The 21,738-nt window shown below is 43.5% G+C and overlaps 1 long non-coding RNA gene across 1 annotated transcript in view; it reads left to right on the forward strand.

Annotated features, from left to right (window-relative positions):
• LOC118533297 (uncharacterized) overlaps window positions 1-21,738 on the forward strand; it is a 53,961-nt gene that overhangs the window by 9,707 nt on the left and 22,516 nt on the right. The window contains exon 2 of the long non-coding RNA XR_013447533.1: window positions 10,118-10,264. This is a non-coding gene — a long non-coding RNA (uncharacterized LOC118533297). The remainder of the gene's footprint in view (window positions 1-10,117; window positions 10,265-21,738) is intronic.

A 21,738-nucleotide genomic window follows, 5' to 3' on the forward strand; every position in this document is an offset into this window, starting at 1 on the left:
ACTGGAAAGTACAGAGAAGGAAGGATTGGGAAGGTGGTGAGCACAGGAACATGTCAGGACCTGGGCAGATTATCTCCACACTCCCAGGGCCATTGCAGGATGGAATCCCCAGAAGGCTTCTTCCAAAGAAGGAAAATACTTTTTCTCCTTTTGATTGAAAAATAATGCATACACGTTATTATTATTGTTTTAAAATGAGACACTATAAAAAGGTTGAAAGAAGAAAATTAAAATTCTACCCTTAATCCTGCCACCTGGTAATAACATTCCGTGAATCCTTCCAGACATTTTTCTGTTCATGAACCTCTAGCCACCCCCTTCAACTGTTTTAAGAATGGGACTATATTTTATGATTTTACTTTGTCACTTCCAATATGCCATATCATTCCAAAAGATATAGAGCTATGATGCTCTTTTAATGGATTTATGATGTTGCATTATAAAGACTTATCATAATTTGTTTAGTCATTCCTTTCTTTTAAATGGCTTCCAATTTGCCGTGATTATAAACAAAACTGCAACAAACTCCCTGGTACATTTCTGGTAAGTATTTTATCCTGCGGTCCTTAACCCTGAGTTTGAAATTCCTCAAGACTCTGGGAACCTCAGTCTCACCTATATGTACCCCCTTGATAAATTATGGCTAAGCATCCATTCATTCATCCAACCTGTATCTGTTGGGTGATCACGGTGTTCCAGACACAGCCTATGCTCTGTGGGTATGCAGAGAATGAAACAGACAAAATCTCTGCTCTCAGAAAGCTCTCATTTAGAGGGGGCGGATAAGTGATAGATAAAATGAATGATAACATGGTAGAAGGTGGCAAGTGTTACAAAGAGAAAAATAAGGCAGGAAAGGGGGGTTTCATTTATAGTCACTCAGCATTTATTCTCTCCAACATCGTGCTATTCAGTTTAATTCACTACACATCTGTTGGGCTCCTACATCATGCAATAAACTTAACTCACTAGGGGTTGGGAATGGGGCTGTGAGTCGAATGCAATATAAGCCCCGGTGTAGATAAGCTTACACTTATTTTCTTGCTTTGACTTAACCATTTCATGTATGGATTTGTCTTCACAGCTAGAGCAGAAAATCCGAGAGGGCAGGGACCCATGCTTTATTTATACTTTCCTCACAGTCTCCTGAGCTTTTTTAGCATCATGTTTTAATCCAGAGCTGATGGTCAGTAAATGCTGGGGTGAATTTGTGACATAGAAAGGATGCTCAGGGGGCGCCTGGGTGGCTCAGATGGTTAAGTGTCTGTCTTCGGCTCAGGTCATGATCCCAGGGTCCTGGGATCGAGTCCCGCATCGGGCTCCTTGCTCCGCAGGGATTCTGCTTCTCCCTCTCCCTCTGCCTCTCCCCCTGCTTGTTCTCTCTTGCAAATGAATAAATAAAATCTTTTTAAAAAATAATAAAAAAAGAAAGAAAGAAAGAAAGAAAGGATGCTGGGGGTTGTGAGGGCTGGCAAATTGAGTTCTGATAAGCCAAGAAAGATTTGGGGGCAGTTGGTTCTATTTAAGCATTGATTAATAGCCCAGCTTAATGAGAAAGCTACCTATTTAGATAAGGGTGTTGGCATTTAAAAAAAAAAAACACACTTGCTCTAAGTCATGTATCCTCTAATTAAATATAGTAATATATATTAATATTAAATATAGTCATTGCAGCAAATGTTGTGCAAAGCTGGTTGAATAAGTAATACTGTTTTTTTTTTTTTTAATAGAAAAACACAAACCAGGTGGAGAAGCACACAGGGTTTTTACTGGGTCTGGGTGGCTCAGGTCCGCCGCTCTACTGGCACGCACCAAACTCGGCCTGAAGGGGGAGTGCGAGCACTCATTTGAGGTTCAAGGCCGTAGTTCTGTGCGCTCCTCAGCCCCTCCGAACAGACTCTGGTTTTGCCCTCCTTCCCACCTTCCTGGCTACCAGCCGGCTGTTTTGTTGTCCTTTTACAGAAAGTCTTTGCTCTACAAACACAGGTAACTCTAAGAGTAGGAAGCGGTGCAGGATAAGACGACCTTTACATCTAGCACTATCGACTGCCTAATATTTGTCAGGGATTGGGTCCTGCATACTACACATACTGTTTCTGATTTTCGAAGCAACCTTGCAGGAAGAGTAGTATTATCCCCACTTTGAGACAAGGTTTCTGAGGCTAAAAGAGGTCACGGAGGAAGTGATGGAGGCAGGTCTGCCCACGGCTCCCTGTAGCTGCCTTTGTCTGCTTACTTGTTCGTGCCATCCTATTATTGTCATGGTTGATGTCATTCTGGCAGAAGTTGTACAATTTTAAAATATTTTCCTTCAGATTCAAAACTCAGTTCTTTCCCCCCTCCTTTTTATGGCTCCTCTCTACAAAGAATCTGCCCATCGGGCTTGGAAGGTTTTGGTGAGGACTTGTGGACTCTGTCTGGTATTTTCTGGCCCAGGGCCCTTTGAGCTGAGTGGGTCCTGGCACAGGGAGAGAGCCCACCAGGCAGACCCCAGCTGCCCAATGGGCCAGACAGCGCTGTTCATCCAATTAATTCTTACCTGAGCTGAGTCCTCCTTTCTAAACACATTCTTTCCCAGCTTTATTGAGATATAATCGACACACCACACTGTGTAAGTTTAAGGCATACAGTGTGATGATTTGATACACACACATACTGAGAAATGATTACCACATTGAGGTTAGTTAGTGTCTCCATCCCCCGCCCCGTGTGTGTGTGTGTGTGTGTGTGTGTGTGTGTGTGTGGTGAGAACATTTAGCATCTACTCTCTTAGCAACTTTCAAGTATGTGATATGGTATTGTTGACTATAATCACTATGCATTAGAGCCCAAGAACTTATTCATCTTGTGACTAGAAGTTTATACCCTTTTACCAACCTTTCCCAGTTCCCCGACCCTCCTGCCCCTGGCAACCACCAGTCTCCTCTCTTTTCCTGGGAGCTTGGCTTTTTTGACTCTTACATATAAATAAGACCATACAGTATTTGTCTTTCTCTGTCCGGCTTACTTCATTTAGCATAACGCCCTTGAGGTCCATCCATGTTGTCCCAAGGGGCAGGATCTCTTTTTTTTTTGCTGTGGAGCCTTCCTTTTTGATTGCGGTTCTACTGGCACACCCCAAATTGTGGGGGCACCTGTGAAGAAGTAAATAGCTATCCTTTCAGGCCCCCAGTTACTAAGTGATGTAAAGACCTCTATTTACTGGGACACCTGGACAGCTCAGCCGGTAAGCGCCTGACTCTTGGTTTCTGCTCAGATCGTGATCTCATGGGTCTTGAGATCGAGCCCCATGTTGGGCTCCAGGCTCCATGCAGAGTCTGCTTGTTCCTGTCCCTCCCCCTCTGCTTCCACCCCCACCCTTTCAAATAAATAAATAAATAGATAAAATCTTTAAAAAAAAAAGACCTCTATTTACAGAAGTGTTTTACTAACTGTTGAAGCCTTTCCTACAGAATGCAGAGATAAGATTCAGAGCAGCTACTGCCAGGGCTAATATGGGAAACCATAAAGAAAAAAATTAGGGAGTCAAATCAGCAAAGTGGCTGACTATGCTGACAGTAGACCTAATTGAGGGGAGCATCCCTAAAATATTTTTTAGCAAAAGGAATTATTCTCTTTGGTATAAAAACTTCTAGGGGTGCCTGGGTGGCTCAGTCATTGAGTGTCTGCCTTTGGCTCAGGTCATGGTCCCAGGGCCCTGGGATCGAGCCCTGCATCAGGCTCCCTGCTCCGCGGGAAGCCTGCTTCTCCCTCTCCCACTCCCACTGCTTGTGTTCCCTCTCTCGCTGTCTCTCTCTCTGTCAAATAAATAAATAAAATCTTTAAAAACAAAACAAAACAAAACAAAACAAAAAACTTCTTCTGCCATTTCCCTAGAACAGATTGTGGCACCATGGAAAAATCAACTCCATATTTTTTATCTCTACAGTTCTATTATCAAATCCCTTCCTTTAAAAAAAAACTTTAAAAATTATGCAAGTAATGCGCATGTATTACAAAAATAATGGAAAATACTGACAAGTATGAAGAAAAATTTAACATCACTAATAACTTTACCACCCAGAAATAATCACAACTAACATTTTGGTGTATTTCTATCTAGAGTTTTTCTGTGCTAATGTATATGCATTATAACAGTGAAAAAACACAGTTTTGCATCTTGCTTTTTTCTTAAAATTATGTAGAATTTTCCCATGTCATTAAATATCCTTAAGATCTTGATTTTAGTGGTTATAGAATATTCTATTGTACAAATATCACATAATTTATTATAGTCATCTCCAGTCATTGTTTCTAATTTTTGGCTGCATAAATACCTCACAATGGATAGATCTGTACATATATTGTATACATCTATGATTATTTTATGATCTTCCTCTCATTTTTAAAACAGACTTGGCTACTTCAAGGCAGTAATTTTCTGCCAGTGAGACATGTCCCCTTAGGGAGGATGGCAACGAGTAGGATATGTGTAATTGAAAAACCTTATTCAAAATTTCCATTGTTATTGTGAAGGGGGAATGGGTTTAAAATGTGCATTCATTCAAAAATTATTGAGCACCTACTATACGTGAGGCCCTGTGCTAGGCTCTGGGGATCCAGTCATGAGCAAGACAGACAGGGTGAGAATCACGTACTATTGGTCTAAAGTTGGTCTCGTTATCTCTCTCTGTGTCAAATAAATAAATAAAATCTTAAAAAAAACCAAACTACTATATTCCAGTCACTGTGCCAGGGGTTGCACATAGTCGTGTAAAATGCATTACCTGTGCATTTTACATGACTATTAACTGTCCCTCTAAACCTCAGAGTGCTGAGGCTCAGTTCTTAAAAATTGCTTCTTGCTTTGGGAACTTCTCATAACCTTGAAAGAGATTTGGCCACCTGGGGAAAGATGGAAGGGTGGCTGAGAGGATGGGGACGCGGAAGGATCAAACTGTCTTCTGCTCTCCCCACTCCCCACTGAATTCCAGGGAGCAAACACAAGATTAGTTAGGAGGGTAAAGTTCTTGTGACTTTTTTCTTTTCCGTAAGCACAAAAGCCATCAATTTTCTCAGAAGGAAGCTTGTCTTTTGTGTACATTGTATTTCAGCGTGGGACTGCTGCAAATATTGTTGTGTAGTCCGATGTCCTTGTACAAGTTCATGTAGCAAGTCAACTGCTTATTTTGCAAAAGTTCTACATGGTCCTGGTGACCCATAACTTCTTGAGGATGTTGTCCTCAGAGACTAAAACTTTAAAAATCATTTTCTGGCCTTAATGAAGCAAACCAAACACATATATTTAGAGAGCCTGGGGAGAACTCAGAGCTGGTTTGTAGGCTAAGGAATAATGCTATCTTCCTCTTCTTACCTCCTCTACTATCCTTAGTATCTTTTCTTAGATGTACTTTTCTCTCTCTCCAGGGCATTTAAAATAATAATAAAAAAGCCTTTTTAGAAGCCCATTATCATGCCATGTTTCCCAAAGTAAATCTAACTTAAAATGAAGAAATTATTAGCCAAGTTTCTTTTATCCACATTAAAGAGCTTTTGAAATGCTGCTCTTGACCAGCCTTGATAGATCATGGCCATCTGCTAAGTCTCCAAGGGCAGATTTACTACTAGTCAAATACATGATAAACTGTTCTTCAATAGAGCAAAAGGTTGGACACACAGGTAGCTGTAACAGAAAATGAAGTAGAGGGATTTATATGCCTAATTAAAAGTAACAAACTCTCAAATGCAGACCTGTAAATTGACTTTTACAGTTCTGATTGCTGAAAGAGTTGCAGATAAAACCAATCTGGAAGGAGAGTTCATTTTTCCTGAATCAGGTGAGCCCAGTGCTTTAAAAATTGAAAGCTTTCACTCGATATTAATTTTACTTACAGTGGGAGTATAAATGTAATCTGAATTATATGACTATATATAACTCTGATTTATGAAAATCTGTCAGAGAAATCATAGACTCTAAGAATTAGTGGCAGATATAACTTGAGATGGAAAAATCATAGGATTATCCAGCTAATAAGTCTTCGAGTGTATAAATCATATAACTTTAAATTTGTTTTGTTTGGATAAAGTTGTATATAAATAAAAAAAGGAATCTGGAAAAATTCAAGCCAGGGTAAGGGGTTGAATTCACTGGTGTCATCCACACAAGGCTGTAATAAATTTTTCTCTATCATTCTGCTGTTCTGAGTCTGTTTTTCCGAATTGATGGCTGGTTATCATGTCCTTGTGTTGCTGCATTTTATTATCACTCTGAACCTTTCAAAGGACATAACATTGCTTTTTAATCACATCAGTAACATAAACCATAATGACATATTTTCTTTTTCTTTACAAATGTCCCAAGGCTGTGAATACCTTAATAACCCGTGGGCTCCTTGGGGACAGGACCATGCCTTTCCACCTTGCGCACCTACCCCCGGGCTCTGTGCGGGGAGCAGAGGAGGGGCTCTGAAAAGGCGAGTTCACACAAATTAGGGCACCCACCACGTTCAGCCGCCGTTGCTCCTCTCTGAGCCCGAGGGAAGCAATTGATTGGGCCATCCCATTAGCGAGGAAATAGCAGAAACCGTGCTAGGGACAGTTGTGGAATTTGCAGGTTTGGGATCTTTACTACCAGCAGGGCCTCCTTTTGGGAGGACTTGAAGTGAAGTAAAGATCTGGAAGCAGAGAACCTAAATTGACAAAACTGTAGAACCCAGGAAAGATTCCTAGAGAGCTACTTCGCTGCAGGAAAGAAAAGCGATCCCGAGCCTTATCACACACAGCGGGGAAAAGTCTTGAGCCTGTCTCCTTCAAGGTTGAGCGATCCTCCACCTGCCGGAGGGAAGAAGGACGACTAGGGGGAGCTAATGGGATCCCTATTATCAGCTGTAAACTAAGTGCTCTATTCGCTTCTATAAATATTTGGCACGTGAGTAGCAAGCAGGGAATAATGATCGGGTCCGAATTACTCATTTGTTACTCTGTAAGTGGCAAATGTAGTGTTGGCCGATGCAGTCAGCTAGAATCGGGTCTGATACGATCAGCAGGGGACAGACCCTCTCTGACAAGCCACAAAAGGTTCAAGGTGGCCTGTTCGGCGTGAGAAGAATCCAGCTGAGGCTGCCCTCTTGCCCTTAAGCACCGTCCTCCCCTGTAGCTACCCCTCAACCCAGCTCCCAGCCTGCGTAGGACTTTACAGCTATTTCTCATCGCCCTGGCAATTGTACCAGCCGCCACTTACTGGGGTATGTCAGAGTTTTTACCAGGGTGCCCTGGACAACCCCACTTCCCTTTTCTCCAATGCTGCAGTCTGCCCTTTTAATACACTAGTTCCATGCCCTAGACAGACCTGAATTTGAATCTGTAAAACAAGCTGGTGGAAGTAACTAATCTCTCCGAGACTCAGCAGCTTCATCTCCAAAGTATAGGGTGACTGCCCCGGGTGTGCCTGGGATACAGGCCTTTTAGTGTTAAAACCAAGAAGGTCCCAAGCAAACCAGGATGAGTTGGTCACCCTACTAAAACGGAACAGTAACACCTCATTTCTGGTGTGGATGAAATGTGATACTATTTGTAGAGTATTTGACAGGGAGTACATATTCTCACCCTCCTTGATCAATTAGAAGTATTTGTGAAATAAACGTTTGTGGAACATCTCCCAGGTACCTTTCTAGGTGTTGGGGGCTGTGATGGAGGGAAGTCTAAAACACAATTCCTGTCTTCAAGGTGCTCACAATCCGGTTGCGGATGTCACATTAATACAAGCGAAACTGATATTTTATTTAGTTATATTTTAGACTTCATTTCTTTCCCCAAAATGATTGGAAGAAGCTCAGAATAAATGATACAGATTCATGAAAACAAAAGTTGAAGGAAAACAGCCACATAATTAAGGAGATGGTAGTGGAATAACTACACTAGAAACCCAAGGCTAAGGACAGCTACTCTAACTGAACACAAAAGTCAAGAACAAAACAAGAATAACACAGGGCAGACCGAAGTGAAAGAGTGAATTACATGGTGTCAGTTTCAGAAGTTCAGGGCAGTGCTCTAGAAGTTCAAGGTGGGATTCAGTGATGATTCCCCTCAAACCAGCTGCGTGATTGTGGGCAGGTTACCTGTGGTATGCCTCAGTTTCTTCCAGAAAGCAGGGAGAATAGTTCTTGTGACAAGGCATCAACTATTAATGTATGCATATGTTCAAACTCTCCTCTTCCTCTGCCCAGTAAGGAGGTGGTGTCGCCCAAATTTCTTCTTCTGCAGGAAGGAGAGCAAAGGTCTGACCTGGGGGAGGAGTTGAGGAGGACATTTTTCTCAAGAAGTTGGGAGGACAGAAAGGACAGGGTGGACCGTGATGGGTGAGGGAAACAGATAAGAGCGGAAAGAAGGATTTTTAGGAAGTGTGTCCAGAGCCGTAAATTCCCTTTGTGATCCTTGAGAAATGCAAGTCAAGGGCTTGAGTAGTTTCAGGAATTTCTTCTTAGCTGCCAGACCGTTTCTTTGATTCCAAGCTCCCTCTGAGGCATGGCCCCATGACTTAATGTAGGACAGAACACTTTGCAAAGGCCATGTCTGGATCTGGATCTGGATCTCTCCAAGCAATTCAGACCCACTGCTTCTGCTCTTTGTCAAAATGGAAAAATGCGAGACTTGGACACCAGGATTTTGGTTCCCTGGTTTCAGGGTTGTATGTCCTTAGGTAAGTTCTTATCCTGTCAATTAGTCAAGTTCCTCATCTGTAAGTTGAATCATTTGAAGAGAAATGAGAAAATGCATTCGTATATAGAGCACTTTGCACAATGCTGGGCACACATCAGACCCTCAGGAAATGTGGGTTCCTTCCTTCACCTTTTGCAATCCCACCTTTTTCATGATGAGTAAGTGCCAATGGGCAGAAAATTCATTCCTCTTGGACCAACCCCATGCAAAGGTGAAAGATCCATGACTGTCCTTTACTTAACTCTCCAGCCCACTACACCCAACACCCCTTAGATGTACCTGCCTAAGAGTTTACTTACCCAGAGATCTATGTTTCCTTTGTCCTCCCCTTGGGTTTCTGATTGTTCCTTTAGGACAGTGACCACAGCTTTCTAACCCAGTGTGTAGTGTAAAGCACAAAAGGCAGACAGATGCTGTAACAGAACAATCCCCTCCAATGTTCCCCCATTATTTTATGACTCTCACCTTTGCTCTATTTCATTTCCATGGCCTGGATCTAACATCTACAACTGCTCCAATTCTGAAACTCAATATCCAAATTTCTTTCTGATAGCAACATCCCATTCAAAACTGCTCATTCAGCCCCCGACTTTTTGCTCTCTTTGGCTTGACTTCTTTGCCTACCATGGTCTATCATTTCTGTTGTTCTCTGGCCATTTACCTTTGCCTTCTTAGCCATTGTCTCTCGGTCCATCCACTCCAAAACATTCCACCCATGGATCAATTCAGCCACTTGCACTCAGGCCGATGAGTGCCACTAAAGAAAATCTCATAACCATGCAAATTCGTGCTTTCCAACCACGCAGGGTAGGTGCTGCCAGAAATCCTTCCACGTGTCTTAGTTTTTTTTCTATCCCCTTAGCAACTAGTTCATATTTCCACCTCTCTCCTTAAATCTACCCTTCCACCTTTCTCTGTTTCCTCCTTGCCTCCCTGGTTCTATAGGGGGAACTGAGGACTTCATTCAGTGGCTTCCTTGGGCCCCTTCTCTGCCCAGAGATTTCAGCCTGTACCATACTTTTTCCTCTTCCTTACCCTCTCAGGGGAAGGTGGAGCTTTTCGTCCTTCTTAAATTTCCCCTCCCTATGAGACGGACGCACCCCACACCTCTGCCATAGACGTCACCCTCCCTTACCACCCATCACTTCAATGACCTCATTCCATCAATCATCCCAGATTTCTTTATTACATCTCACATTGTTCTACTCCATTGACCCTGCTCCTTCAGTATATAAATGTGCTCAAATTCCCCCACTCAAAATTCCTGTCACCACATTACCTATTCCTATCCCCAATTACTGTACTATGGGACAGGAGCAGAAATACTAACAAGTGAATATCCACAGACTCTTCCCTTAATTCACCCTCTAATGAGAAATTCCATCACAGCCATCTTAGCCTTTCTTCTCCCTTTTTATAGGGGAAGGATTTTTCTTCTCTTCCATGCTGTGCAGAATATGGGCAATGAAGCAAGAAGATAGAGAGAAGTCAGAATAGCTGAGTGGATCTACATGATAAAGAGTTACCAAAGATGAGAAGGAAGAGACCTTGCCTGAGTGGTATTTCTGTAAGTACCTCGAGGGTAGTTGTTGGGGGGGAAATGGAGGTTTCAAAAATTTATACTGTCAGGTATGACAGTAGACTTACTGAACCAGAATATGCATTTTTTTAAGAATATGGATTTAACAAGATCTCTAGGTGATTTGTACATTAAGGTTTGAGAAGCACATAAAAATTAACTAAAATGGATTATAGATATAACTGTGAAAACCTAAGTTTATAACACTTCTAAGAAGAACATATAGGAAAAAATCTTAAAACCTTGGGATGGGCAAAGGGTTCTTGTATAAGACAGACAGACAAACAAACAAACATCATGATCCATAAAAGAAAAAAATAGATAAACTGGAATTCATCAATATTAAAAACTTTCACACTTCAAAAACATGATTAAAATGAAAAGAGGAGCCACAGGTTAGGAGAAAATGTTTGCAAATAATATATCTGATAAAGGACATATATGCAGAACATATAAAACTCAAAACTCAATAAGAAAAGGATAAACAATCCAATTTTAAAATAGGCAAAAGATTTGAACATGAATTTCATTAAAGGAGATATATGAATGGCTAATAAGTGCACAAAAACATGCTCAACGCCATTAGTCATCAGGAAAATGCAAATTAAGCTACAATGAGATACCACTAACTACCCTCTAGAATAGCTATAATCAAAACAATTGATGATACCAAGTTTGGTGCTGGTGGGAATATAAAAATGGTGTAGCCACCTTGGATATAGTTTGGCAGTTTTGTAAAAGTTAAACACAAACTTACCATAGAACCCAGAAATTATGCTTTTGGGATTCTGCCCAAGAAAAACAAAAACATATATCTACCCTAAGATACATACATGATTATTCATAACAGCACTATTCATAATAGCTAAAAACTTGAACCAATTCAGATGTTTATCAAGGTGGAAATGCATGAGCAGCTATTACTGTGGAGATCACTGTAGTCCGGAGTACTAAGTACAGGTGCATAGGTACCCAGCAGTTTCCTGCGTGCCTTTGCCCTCCTCCCCTCCAGGTCCAGCTCTTCTCCCCAGCTGCTAACCCTATTGACCAATAGTGGCTTCAGGCCCACCATCAGACATTTGACTGGACCATAGGAGTACTGGCTACACCAAGGCCAAAGCTTCCCAAAGACCTATCCACTAGTTTCTCCCTTCACAGTTGGGTGGATGTGTCTGGCTTCACAGACTGATTGAGGGACTCCTCCTCTGATCATCCAATACCACTTCTAGACCTTTACTTCCCCAGCTCCTCCCACAATTGTGAAAGGTCTTATTCCTATAAGTCCCTCATCCCATAACACCTATGGTAACCGCTCCCCTGGTGAAACTCTGGCTGATACGGTTACTGCTAACAAAAGTAGTTCCAGGGGAACAGAACCTTAAGGATGGGAATATGGAATTGGTTCATTTATCTGACTAGATTTAAAGGTATTAAAGACTGTTGCTAATGGTCAATTGGACACCGGCCATCTATGGCATTTAAGTAAAGTACAAACTTACTTAAATGACCACCTGTAGTCAGTCATCTGCAATCATGCTCTTAGAGAAAGCAAGGCATAGAGTACCAAGTGGTTACTGCCATGTAAGATTTTAGTACAAATAAAAATCACAAAGGACTTGACCGCTTCTGAGTACTCTGGAGAGAGTCAGTAAAAAAACAAAAATGGTGAACTCGATGTTCTACATGGCCAGATCAAGGTCCAAGTGAACAACCAGAAAGCTTCTATGACCTCCCTGAAAGAAACCCCTATCTTCTGTAGGTGTGGAGCCAAGATTTCTGGAGTCCAAACCCAAAGTCTAATCTTGCAGATGGCTAAATTACAATGCAAACAGAATTTATATCTGTAAATGTACTAAAAACCATCGAATCGTGTATTTTAAATGGATGAATTTTACAGTATGTAGGTTCCCCCCCAAAAATAAATTGCAACTTTTACAGAGTTTCATGCTAAATTTAGGGCATGACTGGGAAGAAGAGGGATCCTGAACATTGGAATGGGGACATATGGGCAATTTCTGATGAGGACTTCCAACTCTAAAGTCTGCCAAGCCTCTTCCGTCAGCGGAAGCACTCCTTTCTCCCCCCTCAGAGGAGTTTAGTCTCCCCTTGTCTCTCCCAACGTGAGGACTTGCAAGGGGCTGTTGATTTCTCTTAGGACCCACTCCTACCATAGATCCTTTCTCTGTCCTATCTACGGTTACTGATGACCTCATCCAAGCTCATGGCTTTAAGTGTCATCTCCATACCGATGATGCAGATTTATAGCTCCAGTTCAGGCCTCCCTCCTGAACTCCAGACTCATATATTCATTGCTTCTTTCAAACTTCTGCTTGGGTGCCTAACAAGCATCTCAAAATTAACTTGTCGCAAATGAGCCCTTCTAGTTTCTCTCCCCCAACCTGCTCCTCCATGGCTAAAATTCCTGGTGTCATCCTTATTTCTTCTCTTCCTCTTACACCCACATCTAAAACACTAGCCAACCCTTCAAAAACATATCCAGAATGGACGACATCTTGCAGTGTCCACTGCCATCATCCTGGTCTAAGGCTTCATCACCTGTCCCCTGTGTTGTTGGAGTCGCCTCCTAGCTGGTTTTGTGCTTCTAGGTTTGCTCCCCTTCAGTCTGTCTCCAACACGGCGCCACAGTGATCCTGTCAAAATGCAAGTCAGATCACATTATTACTTTGCTTAAAACCTTGCAATGACTTCCCATTTCCTTTAGGGTAAAAGCTAGAGTCAGTACGAGGGCCTGAATGACCCCAGATGATCTCTACCCACTTCCACCTCTCTGACATCATCTTTTTCTACACACCCCCTCATCACTGCACTCAGCCACACTGCACTCAGCCGCATTGTTTCAGGGGTGATGACCATGATGGGTTTGCGCCACCTCAGGGCCTCTGCTCAGCATGCTTGTCCTCCAGATGGCCATGTGCCTTGCTTCTTAGTACTTCTCAGTCACTTTCCCAGTGAGGCATCCCCTGGCCACCTTATCTAAAACTCCAAACTCTCTCCACTCCTGATGTTCCCTTCACCTTTCCCTGCTTCATATTTCTTACCTGTTACTTCTCATTCTCCTACATAGTGTCGATGGGCAGAGATTTTTGTCCTTTCCTCCCCTTCCACCGCTGTATCCCCAGTGGTCAAAAATTGTGCCTAGCCCATTGTCGGCTCTTGAAAAATCAAGTGTAGAAGGAAAGAATACAAGTACGCAAAACATTTAACATGGTGTAGTAGGTACTCAGTTAAGTTAGCTGTTATTATTTAGCTGATCCTTTCAGCCGCAAAACTAGGAGGTGTTCTAGACCCTTCCTTTTTTTCCTCCCACTCCCATATTTCAATAGTCACAGAACTCTATAGGATCCATCTTAGCTTAACCCCTCCTCATTCCTCACTTGGATTATTGTTACAGGCTCCACACTGAATCCTGTCCTTTTCCCCCTTGTTTTTTTCTTTTTCTGAACATTGCTGCTGGGATTTTGAAATCACAAAGCTGACCATGTCAACCTCCTGCTTAAAATTCTTCAGTGGCTCCCTAGACCTGAAGGGATAATGTTTGTACTCTTTCACTTAGTACACAAATCCTTTCCTGATCCCGCTGTCCAACTCCCCTTTCCAGCCTCTTTTTCTGAGATTCTTCCTCATACCCTCCAACCAAGCAGAGGCACTTGGCTCTTGTACACCTCCTTGCTTCTGTATATGTCACGACCTTCTTCCTCTCTCTCTGTAAAATCCAGCGACTCATACTCATCTTTCACATCTCCTTTCAAGCCCAAGGGACTCCAGAAATTCTTCCCGGACCTCTGAGTCTGACGTAGATGGCACTTCTCTGTGCTACGTGACTACGATCCTGCAGTGGAGATGGTGGTGTGCTGGTATGCCTCCCCCGCCGGTGAATACAAACCTGGAGGGTAGGAGTGGTGTCACGCTGCACTTACATCCCTGTGCAAGCACAGAGATGAGGGGGCGGAAGTGTGTGCTGAATGAGTGATGGTTGTGAGCTAGCAGGTTAAGACGCTGCTACCTTCCTGAGGCTGCCTTGTCTAGAAGAGGTGAGGCAGTGTGGAAGGTGGGAAGCAAGACGTTCACACAAGGGGCATTTAGCGTTGGTCTTCTCTGGGGGTTGGAGAATAACCACTTCAGAGAGAATAGGGAATGGGCCAGGCTCTTTGGAACAGCAAGAAAAGGATAAGCATTTTTTTTTTTTTTTTTTTTTGCACTCTGGATTTGAAAAAAATTTTCTGATATTTTCTTTGTGCATTTCCTTTCTATTATCCCTTAGTATCTAACACAGTCTAATGGAAAATTCCAACCTGCCTTAGCCATTCTAAAGGATTCCATGAGAAACAGCTTGGGTCCATGATTGAGCTGGAGTATTAAATGGGTAGCCATGTTCCTCCCAGTGATGACAGCAATAATCTTTTCCAAACAGAAGAATTGTAAATGCTCTATCACCTTGGAGGGTTTAAGATTTTGCTCTCTGCTTTCACCAAAGAGAAGATAAAATTTACGGTACACAGGGCTCCCCACCCACAAATTCCTTTTCCTGAGCTGAAATCTTGAAGCTTCTGTGTTTTTTTTTATGAGGGGGGCTTCCTGCCCACCGCCACCTCCACCAAGAGCTTAGTAAATGCTTGAAATGAGGACAAATTCTGATTGGTTGTCCAGACAGAAAGAGGCATTCGGGCTGGTCAGTGCAGAGGTGGATGGTGCAGGGAAGGAGTGGGGTGGGGGATGCAGAGGTGAGGAAAGCTCCCTCTTCCCAGATCACTGCACAAAGGCACAGCCCCGTGGCCAACACATAAACACATTACTCGGGGCACCTGGGTGGTTCAGTCATTAAGCGTCTGCCTTTGGCTCAGGTCATGATCCCGGGTTCCTGGGATCAAGCCCTGCATTGGGCTCCCTGCTCGGCGGAGAGTCTGCTTCTCCCTCTCCCACTCCCCCACTCGTGTTCTCTCTCTTGCTGTGTCTCTCTCTGTCAAATAAATAAAATCTTAAAAAAAAACACACACACATTACTCAGCTGTGAGAATCTCATTCTTTTGAAATAAATTGTTGTAGGAAAGGGGCAAATATTCAAGCAACAGTTGGAGTGTTTGCAATTCCAACTTCCACTGATGAATTGAAGATGGTAAGAGGGTGACAGAGGACATTGATTCAGAACAGAGTGTGGAGACTCTGGTGATAGAAAGCGATCTGCTCCAGGCGAGGTCTTGGAGGGCATGGAACACAAAAGTAAAACCAATGCAATGGATAAATAATGGAGAGAGGCAATAAAGCCACCTTATAATCACTGAGAAAATACCCACATTAATAAATGGTGAAAGACAGCTAGGAGATGCTGAAGATGAAGGAGGGGACTCTCTCAGAACAGCCAGTGATGATGGGAAAAGTGAGGATCTCAGAGGCGGGGTACAAGTAGCAAAAATAAAGGATGATAGACCCCAACCTGCCATTTGTTTCATGTGAGTTTAGAGCACATCTATATAGTTTCCTTCCTTTAAAAGAATCAGCCATTCCTATAAATATTCATCTTCACGTAGCTAGAGAAGAGTGATTTTAAACTCATAAAATTTTAGTGCTGGGGCTTAGAAGCCATCTCTTCCAAACTCCGTCAGGTTACAGATGAGGATCCTGGGGTCTGGTGGGGGGGTGGCAGGGAGGAACGTGATTTGTGCAAGGTCACATTGTCACAGCATTCTTTCCATGACACTAGGAGTTTCCAGGTTTCTAAAGTAAAAAGACTCCATTTTTTACCTCAAATATGTTGAACATTCTCACATGATCAAAGCTGTGCTTTTAGTATCTACTGATTACAAAATGTATATGCAGTAATGATAAAGGTCTACCAGGAATTCAATAAACTTATAAAGTACATTGCATTGTATTAATCACAATAGCATCCAAAATGCGTAGTATATCCATAGTTTCAGTCTCTAGGCAGCTTGGTGCTCAAATGGTCCATAACCCCGAGGTCTCCCAGGGCTGGCAGCTTCCAGGTTGTGAACAGGGCCCCGCACAGGATGAGTTGGCTCTTTCCAAACCAAGAATGGAAAGAAATAATTCCATTCCACTAAGAATAAAGAAGGTAGCAAGTGAAATCAAGTACCTTATTTTGAAAAGAATCTCATAAGGACTTTGGGTAATTTCAGACCACAGAAGAAGAGGGTCATATTCTGGGAGTCTGGCCCAGGGCTTTGATCTTGGCAGGATTATCACCAGGGGATTCATCAGGAAGTGAATCGAGAGGGAAGCAGAGCAGAGGAACAAAGACTGCTTTTCTATCTTTACAGGTAAGAAGGACATTCATTCTGAAGTTGGAGGAACTCAAAGGGTTACAGTTCAGGCCTGGGAATTAGAGGAGGGTTGGTGGGAGGGCGGGGGAGAAGACTGAGGGCCACAGTGGTCCCTAGACCAGGAGACTGCTGAGTCTGGAGGATCTGTAGGTCACACAGGTGGGGATACCCCTGGGGGAGATCTGGGTCAGTTACCATTTATTGAACACCTACTGTGTGCTAGGGCATTCTGCTAGGTGCTTCACACACAGCATTTCATTTAATGGCAGCACTTCAAGGTAGAGGCTATTATCCCGGGTTTATGGTCCGGGAAAGAAAGGCTTAGAGAGGCTTTGTAACTCCTCTAAGCTCTTAGGGCTGGAATTGGAAACCACACAGCTTGATTCTAAAGTGCCTGTTCCCAGCCACAACTTTAGCAAGCAAGAACGTAGCAAGCCATCCTAAGGCCCAAATGAGATAATCCATGTAAAGTGTTTAACACTGCGTCTGGGCTTCTTAAAAGGGTTTATTACATGGTGATGATGATTATCAATATTTTTAACATTACTTTGGAAGTGCAAATCCCACAAAAAGGTTGAAAACAGTGGGGTGTTGTAAGAATATTAGAGTGTGAGATCTCCTAAGATGGGGTCTAAAAAAATTAGAATCATGGCCCTGGTTTAGAGGGAGAAACCTCCCCCCATCTCGGTGTAGTGACAATGAGCCTGGAGATGTGGCCAGGGTACAGAGGATGGATGTGGAATTTTTTTTTTCTTTTTTTTTTGAGAGAGAGAGAGAGAGAGAGCACATGCACATGCGTGAGTGGGGCGGTGGGAGGGGCAGAGACAGAGGGAGAGAGAATCTCAAGCAGGCTCCACACTCAGCTCAGAGCCTGATGTGGGGCTTGATCCCACGACACTTAGACCATGACCTGAGCAGAAACCAAGAGTTGGACGCTTAACCGACTGAGCCATCCAGGTGGCCCTGGATGTGGACTTTGATGATGCCCAGGGGTGACCAGGCTGCCCCCACTAGGAATGACAAGAATTGCCACCAATGTAGGGGGCCAACCCTGAGACAGGCAAAATGTGGCATGGGACCCTGTGTGGAGAGGGGGAGGGAGAGCTCCTGGGCTTCGGGGAGTCGGAAGATTATTTCACCACCAATTACTTTCATTTATTGTTACCCATTTCCTTGTGTTCAGGTGCCTGTGAGGGGGGATACATGCCCACAAATGACATCATAATAGAAGACTATAGATATGGCTGTGATCCAAAAGAGCTGAGCTTCACTGGTAGAAAGAGTTTGAATAAGTGTTAAACCTAGTCAGTCTACTCACTAGATCAGGAGTAGCCCTTTAGAACAGTTATTCAAAATCTCTGTTTTGAAAACCATGGTGCACTTCAACGAGGGTCCCGCCATGGTATTTAAGAAAGAAGGCATGGTTTGGTAGTTGGAATTTTGAAAAATTGTATGTTTCATTTTAGAGAATTAAAATTGCACATATGGGGGTACCCGGGTGGCTCAGTCGTTAAGTGTCTGCCTTCAGCTCAGGTCATGATCCCAGGGTCCTGGGATCGAGGCCCGCATCGGGCTCCCTGCTCCGCGGGAAGCCTGCTTCTCCCTCTCCCACTCCCCCTGCTTGTGTTCCCTCTCTAGCTGTGTCTCTCTGTCAAACAAATAAATAAAATCTTTAAAAAAAATAAAATTGCGTATATGTAGCAAAAATAACTCTCTTTGAAATTTCAAGGAGGCTTTAAAAACCTCACACCCAATTGAGTTTATTCTTTCTCCAGGGAGAAAACTTCTTTTGCCGAGAACAGTTTAATCCATGAAACTGGCTGTTACAGTCCCAGGTAGAGGATAAGATTTTTCTACTTAATTTGACCAAATGATTGAACAGGTTTTATGGAATTTGGCAAATTTTCCTCTGGAAGTTGTCATTTTTAATTTTTGTTAACTGAAAACAGGGAAGTATGTACGACAATATCCGCCAGAGAGAATGCATTGTTTGCAGTAATTGGTTAATTTGAGGAGGTTCAGATGGTATGTTCTTCCAGAAATTGCTCCAAATTGAGGCTGGTCCATCCTGGAAAGGCTTGATGAGATGGGAAATACAGAATTTTGAAGACCTTTTCGGTGCACTGTATCCAAGGTTTATTGTGAGAGGGAGGAGGTGTGTTAACACATTGGTATTTTCAGGCGACATCGACACCAATTGTCTGGAGAATGACAAGGCTCAGCATATCATATAAAGAGATTGGTCTTCTGATGGCAAGACTCCCAAGCAGAAATGCATCCTAATGGGGACAAATGGGTGTTAATAACATAAATAGTCTGGGACAGGCACTCCACAATAAATAGGGTTATTACAAAGCCTGATCAGGATGTCAGACTGGTGAGGACAGAAAATGTTTCTAATCCTTCCACATCATACCGAGGAAGGGAAGCTGGCCCAAGGAGGAGTTTGCTGTGGAAAAGAATTTGTGCATTTTTCTCATAAGCCAAAATTCTCAAAACTTTGTCAGTCTGGGGTCTGCTGTGTAGACCAAAGCTTCTCCCGTGACTCAGCCTCCCCTCAGCCATGAGGTTACTGCAGACATCAAGGACTCTGGGCTCTGTGTTGCCTAGAAGGCCTGGTTGGTGTCCCACACAAGGAGTCCCAGACCTGTCAGTAGCTCCGCTGAGACACTTCTGTTCTCTTGAAGAATCTTAACAGACATTGGGATTACTGTCTGTGATGGTGAATTTTGAGTGTCAACTTGACTGAGCCACAGATGTTTGGTCAGACATTATTCTAGGTGTGTCTGTCAGGGTGGTTTTGGATAAGGTTAACGTTTGAATTGGTAGAATGAATAAAGCAGATTGTCCTCCCTAAAGTTGGTGGACCTCGCCCAGCCAGCTGAAGGACTGCATAGACCTAAAGACTGACCCTCTGTTGAGCAAGAAAGAACTCTTCCTGCCTGACTGTCTTCGAACTGGGATATCGACTTTTTCTTGCCTTTGGACTCGAATGGAAACATCAACTCTTCCCGGGTCTTGAGCCTGTGGCCTTCAGATTGGAACTTAACACTATTGGCTTTCCTAGATTGCCGACTCGCCGACTCGCTCCGTAGGTCTTGGAACTTCCCAGCCTCCATAATTGCATGAGCCAGTTCCTTATAGTGAATCTCTTTCTCTACATATATGTACATACACATGCTGTTGGTTCTGCTTCTCTGAAGAGAAGCAGGTCTCCTCTCTGGTTTTGGGAGCTTCCAGTGTAGTAGTCAGAGTCTTTCAGAGAAACAGAACCAATAGCATATATATATATATATACACAGGAAGAGATTTATTATGAGGAATTGGCTTCCATAGTTACGGGGGTTGAGAAGTCCCAAGATCTGCTGTCTGCAAGCTGGAGACCTGGGAGAGCTGATGGTGTAATTCAGTCTGACTCTGAAGGCTAAACCAGGGCTGCTGATGGTGTAGATTCCAGTCCAGGTGTGAAGGCCTGAGTAAGAGCCAGGAGGACCGAGAGCAGAAGATTGATGTCCTACCTCAAGCAATCAGGCAGGAGAGGCTGAAATCTTCCTTCCTCCCCTTTTTTATCCTATTCAGGCCCTCAGTGACGCCCACCCACACTGGGGAGGGCAAATTGCTTTACTGTGTCCACTGATTTTAATATTAATTTCATCTGAAAACATCCTCAGAGACACACCCAGAAATAATGTTTAGCCAAATATCTGGGCATCTTGTGATCCAACCAGGTTGATGCATAAAATTAACCATCACACCCAGTAAGTATCGTCTTGGTGGGAAGCAATGCCCCATTTCCTGCTACAGAAAACCAAGGGTCTGGTGGTGTCTCTCCCCACACCTTGGCTGCAAGTGCAGGCATAGGACCTGCATTGGCCCCGTCAGATGCTCCTGCCTGGCACCTTGAATCTTAAGAGGAAGGGGCTTGGGGCGCCTGGGTGGCTCAGTTGGTTAAGCGACTGCCTTCGGCTCAGGTCATGATCCTGGAGTCCCGGGATCGAGTCCCGCATCGGGCTCCCTGCTCGGCAGGGAGTCTGCTTCTCCCTCTGACCCTCCCCACTCTCATGTGCTCTCTCTCATTCTCTTTCTCTCAAATAAATAAATAAAATCTTTAAAAAAAAAAAAAAAAAGAGGAAGGGGCAGCTAAAGCTCACTTCCGGTAGCAGCAGAGAGTGGCTGATAAAGGATGCTTGTCTTGGCTGTATGGATGAACTTAGTTTCTTCTCATTTTTAAAGCCTAGTTCTCCAATCACCATTGGCTTCCTAAAGCCTCCTGTATCTTTCCAGTAAATGTCCTCAACCGAGATCGAAGGATCTCTGTGACTTGTAACCAAGAATTTGACTGGTACAGAGGTGAGGCCTGTCTTCCAGCCTGGTCATCGGAACCAAGACAGCTCTTATTCCTGTTCTGTGTCATGTGTAAAATTACAGACAGATGCCTCTGACCATAATTGAATGAGTGAGCCCTGGGAGGGGTGCTGAGGCTAAAGATAATAATAACATCAGCTACAGTGATTGAGCCCCTCTCATGTGCCAGCACTTAGCCATGAGCTTCTCTTGCTTGCATTGTCTCATCTGATTATCACTACAACTGTCTGTGGTTGGTAGTATCATTATCCTCACTTGGCAAATATGGAACCTGAAATGGAAAGATGAAGGAATTTGCCTAACTTTGTACTGTCCTAAGTGGCAGAGCTGAAGTTCAAACTCAGGGCAATCCAGAGCATCTGAGTCTGTAGTCTGTGCCTGCAAAGGTGTAACTAGTGTGGCGGGTGTAGTGAGACTCTGTGAGTCCCATCTGGAGGCTTTGGAGGAGAGGTGTACAGAGGCAGTGGGGAGGGGAGGCAGCCAAGAAGGATAAGGGCCAGGTACGTTGATAAGGGCCATCTTAGAGTCTGCTCTGGTGTTTCTTGGCCAAGAAACGCCAGAGCCTTCTCTATTTGGGCAACACACTCTACCTTCGCTAGTTTAAGCAGAAAGGGGTGGGCTACAGGGTATTACTTAGCTTGTAGAATTCCCAGAAGGGGCTCATATCATACTCAGATGCTACAAATTTATGAATGCTGCTGCCAGGGGAAATAACCAAACAGAACTCTGGATTGCTCTTGGAAACCTACTGCTGCCCTTGCTGGCCACCCAGAACCTTTGATGCTAGGGACAGGAACC

Source organism: Halichoerus grypus, chromosome 5 (genome assembly GCF_964656455.1).
Source record: "Halichoerus grypus chromosome 5, mHalGry1.hap1.1, whole genome shotgun sequence".
Lineage (NCBI taxonomy): Eukaryota > Metazoa > Chordata > Mammalia > Carnivora > Phocidae > Halichoerus > Halichoerus grypus.